This window comes from Panulirus ornatus, chromosome 2 (genome assembly GCF_036320965.1).
Source record: "Panulirus ornatus isolate Po-2019 chromosome 2, ASM3632096v1, whole genome shotgun sequence".
Classification (NCBI taxonomy): Eukaryota; Metazoa; Arthropoda; class Malacostraca; order Decapoda; family Palinuridae; genus Panulirus; species Panulirus ornatus.
In genome coordinates, this window is record NC_092225.1 from 61,685,108 (window position 1) to 61,695,182 (window position 10,075).

A 10,075-nucleotide genomic window follows, 5' to 3' on the forward strand; every position below is an offset into this window, starting at 1 on the left:
TTTCATCAAATTTACTGTAGAAATTGAATATAATGGTATGTTACCATTTTTAGATTGCATGATCCATAGGCAAGGAAACAAGTTTAAGTTTAGCATATACAGAAAACCTACCAATGTATGCTCATATATCCATTATTACTCATCTCAACATGACAGAGTTAAACTGTCATCGTTTCAATCTATGTTCCTTAGGGCATTACGTATTTGCAGTCTGTAGTTTATTGATGATGAGTTTGAGAAGATATATTCTATTGGATTTAAGTTAAAGTACCCTAGATCTCTCATTGATGAATCCCTTAAGTTAGCAAAGAAATCATTTTGTAGAGTTGAGCCTAAACCTCCCAGTGACACCAAGAATCTTTTAGTTCTCCCTTTTAATAAGAATTCTACTTTACTTCCCATGCTGCTTAAATCTTTAATGTAAATGTTGCCTTCAACAACAATAATACTATAAAAATATCTTAATCAGGAATTCACAAGGAAATTCTCCTGGATGCATCTATAAAGTGCCATGTGGAATTTGTGATAAATTCATGTTGGGCAGACAGGTAATGATCTTTCTGTTAGACTTAAGCAGCATATATATAGTATAAGAACGAGAGAAAAATCAAATGCCTTGTTTAATCACGTTAAAAACTATGAACACAAGTGTATACATAAACGCACACACACGCACATATACATACCTATACATTTCAACGTATACATACATGTACATAGATAAAGACATGTATATACATGCACATATTCATACTTGCTGCCTTCATCCATTCTCGTCGTCATCCCGACACACTTGAAATAGCATTTCCCCCTGCGAGGTAGCACTAGAAAAGGACAAAAAAGTCACATTCTTCCAAACTCAGACTCTAGCTGTCGTGTGTAATGCACCCAAACCACAGCTTCATTTTCACATCCAGGCCCCACAAAACCTTTCATGGATTACCCCTGACGCTTCACATACCCTGGTTCGATCCACTGACAGCACCTCGAGCCAGGTATACCACATCGTTCCAATTCACTCTATTCCTTGCACGCCTTTCACCTTCCTGTATGTTCAGGCGCCAATAGCGGAAAATCTTTTTCACTTCTTCCTTCTATCTCCAATTTGGTCTCCCACTTCTCCTCGTTCCCTCTACCTGTGATACATATATCCTCTTTGTCAATCTTTCCTCACTCATTCTCTCCATGTGATCAAACCTACCTCTCAATTAACTGGTCCCTCAACCCTACATTTACTCTCAGCTTTCTTCTTTCACAAACTTTACCAAACTTAGTCACCAACCTCTGCAGTTTCTCACCCGAATCAGCCACCAGCGCTGTATCATCAGCGAACAACAACTGACTCACTTCCCGTGCTCTCTCATCGACAACAGACTGCATACTTGCCTCTCTCTCTCTCTCTCTCTCTCTCTCTCTCTCTCTCTCTCTCTCTCTCTCTCTCTCTCTCTCTCTCTCTCTCTCTCTCTCCAAAACTCTTGCATCCACCTCCCTAACAACCCCATCCATAAAACATTAAATAACCGTGGAGACATCATGCACCCCTGCCGCAAACTGATGATACAGCGCTGGTGGCTGATTCGGGTGAGAAACTGCAAAAGTTGTTGGCTGAGTTTGGTAAAGTGTGTGAAAGAAGAAAACTAAGAGTAAATGTGAATAGGTGCAAGGTTATTAGGTTCAGTAGGGTTGAGGGACAAGTCAATTAGGAGGTAAGTTGGAATGGAGAAAAACTGGAGGAAGTGAGGTGTTTTAGATATCTGGGAGTGGAATTAGCAGAGGATGGAACCATGGAAGCGGAAGTGAGTTACAGGGTGGGGGAGGGGGCGAAGGTTCTGGGAGCGTTGAAGAATGTGTGGAAGGCGAGAACGTTATCTCGGAAAGCAGAACTGGGTATGTTTGAAGGAATAGTGGTTCCAACAATGCTATATGGCTCTGAAGCATGGGCTATAGATAGGGTTGTGCGGAGAAGGATGTATGTGTTGGAAATGAGATGTTTGAGGACAATATGTGGTGTGAGGTGGTTTGATCGAGTAAGTAATGAAAGGGTGAGAGAGATGTGTGGAAATAAAAAGAGTGTAGTTGAGAGAGCAGAAGAGGGTGTATTGAAATGGTTTGGTCACAAGGAGAGAATGAATGAGGAAAGATTGACAAAGAGGATATATGTGTTAGAGGTGGAGGGAACGAGAAGAAGTGGGTGAGGAAATTGTAAGTGGAAAGATAGAGAGAAAAAGATTTTATGCGATTGGTGCCAGAACTTACAGGAGGATGAAAGGCGTGCAAGGAATAGAGTGAATTGGAACGATGTGGTATACCGGAGTCGACGTTATTTCAATGGATTGAACCAGGGCATGTGAAGCGTCTGGGTAAACCATGGAAAGTTTTGTGGGGCCTGGATGTGGAAAGGGAGCAGTGGTTTCGGTGCATTACACATGACAAAAAGAGATTGAATGTGAACGAATGTGGCCTTTGTTGTTTTTTTCCTAGCGCTACCTCGCGCGCACGCGGGGGAAGGCGGGTGCCATTTCATGTGTGGCGGGGTGGCGGCGAGAATGGATGAAGGCAGCAAGTATGAATATGTACATGTCTGTGTATGTATATGTATGTATACGTTGAAATGTATAGGTATGTATATATGCGTGTATTGGCGTTTATGTATATACATGTGTATGTGGGTGGGTTAGGCCATTCTTTCGTGTTTCCTTGCGCTATATATATATATATATATATATATATATATATATATATATATATATATATATATATATATATATATATATATATATATATATATATATATATATATATATATATATATATATATATATATATATATATATATATATATATATATGGCAGATATAGGGTGTTTGGGTCGAGGTGGTGTGCAAAGTGAGAGGGTTAGGGAAAATGATTTGGTAAACAGAGAAGAGGTAGTAAAAGCTTTGCGGAAGATGAAAGCCGGCAAGGCAGCAGGTTTGGATGGTATTGCAGTGGAATTTATTAAAAAAGGGGGTGACTGTATTGTTGACTGGTTGGTAAGGTTATTTAATGTATGTATGACTCATGGTGAGGTGCCTGAGGATTGGCGGAATGCGTGCATAGTGCCATTGTACAAAGGCAAAGGGGATAAGAGTGAGTGCTCAAATTACAGAGGTATAAGTTTGTTGAGTATTCCTGGTAAATTATATGGGAGGGTATTGATTGAGAGGGTGAAGGCATGTACAGAGCATCAGATTGGGGAAGAGCAGTGTGGTTTCAGAAGTGGTAGAGGATGTGTGGATCAGGTGTTTGCTTTGAAGAATGTATGTGAGAAATACTTAGAAAAGCAAATGGATTTGTATGTAGCATTTATGGATCTGGAGAAGGCATATGATAGAGTTGATAGAGATGCTCTGTGGAAGGTATTAAGAATATATGGTGTGGGAGGCAAGTTGTTAGACGCAGTGAAAAGTTTTTATCGAGGATGTAAGGCATGTGTACGTGTAGGAAGAGAGGAAAGTGATTGGTTCTCAGTGAATGTAGGTTTGCGGCAGGGGTGTGTGATGTCTCCATGGTTGTTTAATTTGTTTATGGATGGGGTTGTTAGGGAGGTAAATGCAAGAGTCTTGGAAAGAGGGGCAAGTATGAAGTCTGTTGGGGATGAGAGAGCTTGGGAAGTGAGTCAGTTGTTGTTCGCTGATGATACAGCGCTGGTGGCGGATTCATGTGAGAAACTGCAGAAGCTGGTGACGGAGTTTGGTAAAGTGTGTGGAAGAAGAAAGTTAAGAGTAAATGTGAATAAGAGCAAGGTAATTAGGTACAGTAGGGTTGAGGGTCAAGTCAATTGGGAGGTGAGTTTGAATGGAGAAAAACTGGAGGAAGTGAAGTGTTTTAGATATCTGGGAGTGGATCTGTCAGCGGATGGAACCATGGAAGCGGAAGTGGATCATAGGGTGGGGGAGGGGGCGAAAATTTTGGGAGCCTTGAAAAATGTGTGGAAGTCGAGAACATTATCTCGGAAAGCAAAAATGGGTATGTTTGAAGGAATAGTGGTTCCAACAATGTTGTATGGTTGCGAGGCGTGGGCTATGGATAGAGTTGTGCGCAGGAGGATGGATGTGCTGGAAATGAGATGTTTGAGGACAATGTGTGGTGTGAGGTGGTTTGATCGAGTAAGTAACGTAAGGGTAAGAGAGATGTGTGGAAATAAAAAGAGCGTGGTTGAAAGAGCAGAAGAGGGTGTTTTGAAATGGTTTGGGCACATGGAGAGAATGAGTGAGGAAAGATTGACCAAGAGGATATATGTGTCGGAGGTGGAGGGAACGAGGAGAAGAGGGAGACCAAATTGGAGGTGGAAAGATGGAGTGAAAAGGATTTTGTGTGATCGGGGCCTGAACATGCAGGAGGGTGAAAGGAGAGCAAGGAATAGAGTGAATTGGAGCGATGTGGTATTCAGGGGTTGACGTGCTGTCGGTGGATTGAATCAAGGCATGTGAAGCGTCCGGGGTAAACCATGGAAAGCTGTGTAGGTATGTATATTTGCGTGTGTGGACGTGTGTATGTACATGTGTATGGGGGGGGTTGGGCCATTTCTTTCGTCTGTTTCCTTGCGCTACCTCGCAACCGCGGGAGACAGCGACGAGGTATAAAAAAAAAAAAAAAAAAAAAAAGTATTTATATATATACATAATGGCATTCAAACAACAACCGAGTATTGGGTCCATTCATGGCTGGCCGTGATGGTGAAAGATATGACTCAAAGATTTGTGTGGGAAAAGCTGGAAAGCAAACAAACAATTCAGAGAGAAAAAACATGCAGACCATCAGTGCTACTGAAGAGGATGCAAATAATCTAGGTTGTGGACTTGAAATACTCATTAAGTGTATTCTTAACCGTATCTATAGTAGTTCAACTACTTTAGTCCGTATATCATTCCGTATATTAGAAAGAACGAATCCACGTCTCATTTCAGCAAAAACGTTTGTCTGGAGTTTACCACGAGAGACATCACACGAATCACGTCTTACGTAGCTTATTAACTCAGGGTCATCAAAGCCTGTTATAATTCTAAATACTTGTGTTAGATCACCTCTCAATCCTTTCTTTCTTACGCTAATTAGATTGAAGTTGATTCGTCGGTTCTCATACCATTTGTTTGTCTGGGAATCGTCATCGTAGCTTTAGGCTTTACTCTCTCCACTCTGTGTCTTTTTTTTTTCTAGTAAGGTGACCAAATCTGGAATACGGTATTCAAGATAGGGAAGAACCAACGAACTGTAAAGGGTAACGATGAGTGCCCTAGACTTAAATTCGACAGCCTTTCCCATGAATCCAAAAATCTTGTTAGCTCTTTTCACTCCTTCCATGCACTGCTTACTTGATTTCATGTCACCAGAAGTTATGAAAATGATGTTCATAATGATAATGACAGTAATAATAATAATGATGATAATGATAATAATAAAGATAATGATAATGATAGTAATGATAATGAAAATGTTGATGTTAAAATTGATAATGACAATACAATAGTAATTATAATAATAATAATGATAATAATAATAATAATAATAATAATAACAATAATAATAATGATAATAATAATGATAATAATAATGATAATAATGATAATAAAAATAATAATGATAATGACAATAATGATAGTATATTCCTATAGTGACAACGATGAAAATATAGGTGCAATAAGGTTTCCCATAAGAGGAGTTCACTATGTGGCAGGCCCACATGAAATCTAAAATACATCGAGCCAATAACAAAGTGGCTCATGAAGACTAATCCTTTACCATCATCACGTTCACCTTGCCTCTGGGAGAGACGCCACCGTCACCTTCTACCGTGGCTGGACCTCAGCCATCATCACATCACAGGCACATGGACCAGTGACAACCACCACCAACTCTTGCCTCCAAAACTTCATTTATCAAAAAATATTCTGGATCAGTACTTCAGTGTCCATGAGGGAACACCAAGTGAGTGGCCTGGTTTGATAGCAAGCCAACAGGATGACGCCATGCATCTCGTAAACACATACATTGCCATCATCAAGTGTAGTCATAATGATTTTTGAAAAAAAAAAGATCAAATCACTTGTTTCTGACTCTCTCTCTCTCTCTCTCTCTCTCTCTCTCTCTCTCTCTCTCTCTCTCTCTCTCTCTCTCTCTCTCTCTCTCTCTCGACCTAATGCTGACTGTAAGGGAGTTTCGCTTGATAACGACAAATTTGTTTAGTTTCCGTAAGATCTTCATCATTTGCATGTAACTCGTTCTCTATGGAATTCCACCTTCGTGTATACTTTTAGAGCCATGAGTACTTATAGGAGTATATCTAGCACGGGTTGAATCCAAAGTGGCAGTAGCAGTTTGACTTCTTCATTGGGCAATCCACAGCATCACACAATACCATCAGTCAATGCCGGTTGGTAGCTGGATTGTGCTGTGTAGATGTTTGATTCTTTCGCCAACTGTACAAAGCTTTGGTTTTGTTTGTCATCTCATGTTTGTTCATTTCTGTCCACTCTTCAAAGGCGGATGTTTTCAGTTCCTTTTCAAACCCTTAATTTATTTTTCTTACTACTTTACCTCTTTAGCCTTTTATTTGATTTTTTTTCTTTTAGCAATGCATTAAATATGCACTTTTGTCCTTCCTCGCTAAAAAAAGAGGAATTGGAAACATCATTGTAGCTCAAGGTTTTACTCTCTCCACTCTGTGTCTTTTTCTCAAGTAAGGTGACCAAATCTGGAATACGGTATTCAAGATGGGGAAGAACTAATGAACTGTAAAGAGTAAGGATAAATGCCCTAAACTTAAATTCGAAATCCGTACCTATGTATATATCTAATTTACACTGCTGTTTAGCATGTTGCCGTCTAACGATGTGTTGCAGAAGAACCTGTATGAAATAAGTACTTTATCTAGATAACCACTGATATTACTGAACTTTTTCAGTCTTGCTATTGAAAGACATATCTTTCGGGTGTTTTATTCTTAAAAACAAGTGATTAGCAACGATAACAATCCAGTGCTTTTATCATTCAGAATATGAAACAAACACCTTCAGATAATGTGCGTTCTTGTCAATAACATGGTTGCCAAAGAATTTGAAGGAATAGAGGCAGTAGTCATACTCCTATGATGGCAATAATAGAAGGATCATGACACGAAGTGGATAATGTCTCACCAGCTGCGTTCAGTTGGTAATGTCTCACTAGCCGCGCTCAGTTGGTAAGGTTGCACCAGCTGCGTTCATTTTATAATATCACATCAGTTGTGTACAGTTCGTATAGTCTCACCGGCTGCGGTCAGTTCAAAACCTGATAACAAGGCGTTAGACAAACTCATGATTGCATTGCGAAGCCGATTTCTCATTCTCTGCCTAGTATAAAACCATTCCACACACTGTATACTGGCAAGTAGAAACACAGCCTCGACCTAAACCACCAACAAGCTCAGATGATTCATGAGCAACATATATACTCTCCTCCTGACGAGGTTATACCGACGCAGAAGTCACTGGTTCAGTGGCTCTCGTAATGTCTTCCTTGCTATTTGTCACCACGAACTCGCCCGGCTATGCTTGCCTCCTCACTGCAACCTCCATCGCTATACGAGGCCGGAATAATTCGATTAGCAAACACAACCTGATCTAATCAAGAGACGGACGTATCAACTAATCTACTGGCTTTGTGGAATCAAGAAAGATCGAAGATTCTTCTTGAGATGTGGCCTAGAATGAAAGTGAACTCGCACTTCATAAGGAGTTCCTATAATTCTATATAATTTGTAATTTTTCTATACTTGTCGCACGACATGTTTCGTGGAGATGATCCATCTCATTAGGTGCCAATACTTAATAAACCTATTCAAGTCTCAACATCACAACAGAAGTACCGGATGGCGTGTTGTCTAGTTTGGCAAACGCCGTACGGTACTTCTATTGTGATGTTGGGATTTAAATAACTCTTGATAAGTATTGCCACCAGATGAGATGGATTGTCTCCACGAAACATGTTGTGCCACCTGTATAGAAAAATCACATGTTATACAAAACTTTATGGACAAGGAGTATGGACAGAAGCATAGCTGCTCTGCGGGAAGGTCATCATTGCAAGAACACGAACACAGCTGAGGCAAGACCGTAAGTATGGAAAGGTTGGAGACAACACTTCCCGGGCGATATAGCAACCATCACCAGCACTACACGAGCACTGGACTAGTGTCATTACCAACACTCCAGGGACGGAACGAGCGCTGCACCAACACCAACACAAGCGCCAAATGAGCACCATAGTACCGTCAAAATAACACCATCAACGTCACCACACACACATTCTTTAAGGCAAGATTTGTCTGATTTCTCCTGATGATTATTATATGAAAGTGCACTTGGGAACTTATCGTGTTTCATTTTCCCCGTGGACTCATAGGAATATCTTGATCACGCGCAAAATTGTGATCCTTTCCGATATATATATATATATATATATATATATATATATATATATATATATATATATATATATATATATATATATATATATATATATATAATACCTGGGGATAGGGGAGAAAGAATACTTCACACGTATTCCCTGCGTATCGCAGAAGGCGACTAAAAGGGGAGGGAGCGGGGGGCTGGAAATCCTCCCTCTCAATTTTTTTAATTTGCCAAAAGAAGGAACAGAGAAGGGGGCCAGGTGAGGATATTCCCTCAATGGCCCAGTCCTCTGCTCTTAACGCTACCTCGCTAACGCGGGAAATGGCGAATAGTTTGAAAAAAAAGAGAAAAAAAAAAAAAAAATATATATATATATATATATATATATATATATATATATATATATATATATATATATATATATATTTTTTATTTATTTATTTTGCTTTGTCGCTGTCTCCCGCGTTTGCGAGGTAGCGCAAGGAAACAGACGAAAGAAATGGCCCAACCCACCCCCATACACATGTATATACATACACGTCCACACACGTAAATATACATACCCATACATCTCAATGTACACATATATATATACACACACAGACACATACATATATACACATGCACACAATTCACGCTGTCTGCCTTTATTCATTCCCCTCGCCACCTCGCCACACATGGAATAACATCCCCCTCCCCCCTCATGTGTGCGAGGTAGCGCTAGGAAAAGACTACAAAGGCCCCATTCGTTCACACTCAGTCTCTAGCTGTCATGCAATAATGCCCGAAACCACAGCTCCCTTTCCACATCCAGGCCACACACAACTTTCCATGGTTTACCCCAGACGCTTCACATGCCCTGACTCAATCCAATGACAGCACGGTATACCACATCGATCAAATTCACTCTATTCCTTGCCCTCCTTTCACCCTCCTGCATGTTCAGGCCCCGATCACTCAAAATCTTTTTCACTCCATCTTTCCACCTCCAATTTAGTCTCCCACTTCTCCTCGTTCCCTCCACCTCCGACATATATATCCTCTTGGTCAATCTTTCCTCACTCATTCTCTCCACGTGCCCAAACCATTTCAAAACACCCTCTTTTGCTCTCTCAACCACGCTCTTTTTATTTCCACACATCTCTCTTACCCTTACATTACTTACTCGATCAAACCACCTCACACCACATATTGTCCTCAAACATCTCATTTCCATCACATCCACCCTCCTGCGCACAACTCTATCCATAGCCCACGCCTCGCAACCATACAACATTGTTGGAACCACTATTCCTTCAAACATACCCATTTTTGCTTTCCGAGATAATGTTCTCGACTTACACACATTCTTCAAGGCTCCCAGGATTTTCGCCCCCTCCCCCACCCTATGATTCACTTCCGCTTCCATGGTTCCATCCGCTGCCAGATCCACTCCCAGATATCTAAAACACTTTACTTCCTCCAGTTTTTCTCCATTCAAACTTACCTCCCAATTGACTTGACCCTCAACCCTACTGCACCTAATAACCTTGCTCTTATTCACATTTACTCTTAAATTTCTTCTTTCACACACTTTACCAAACTCAGTCACCAGCTTCTGCAGTTTCTCACATGAATCAGCCACCAGCGCTGTATCATCAGCG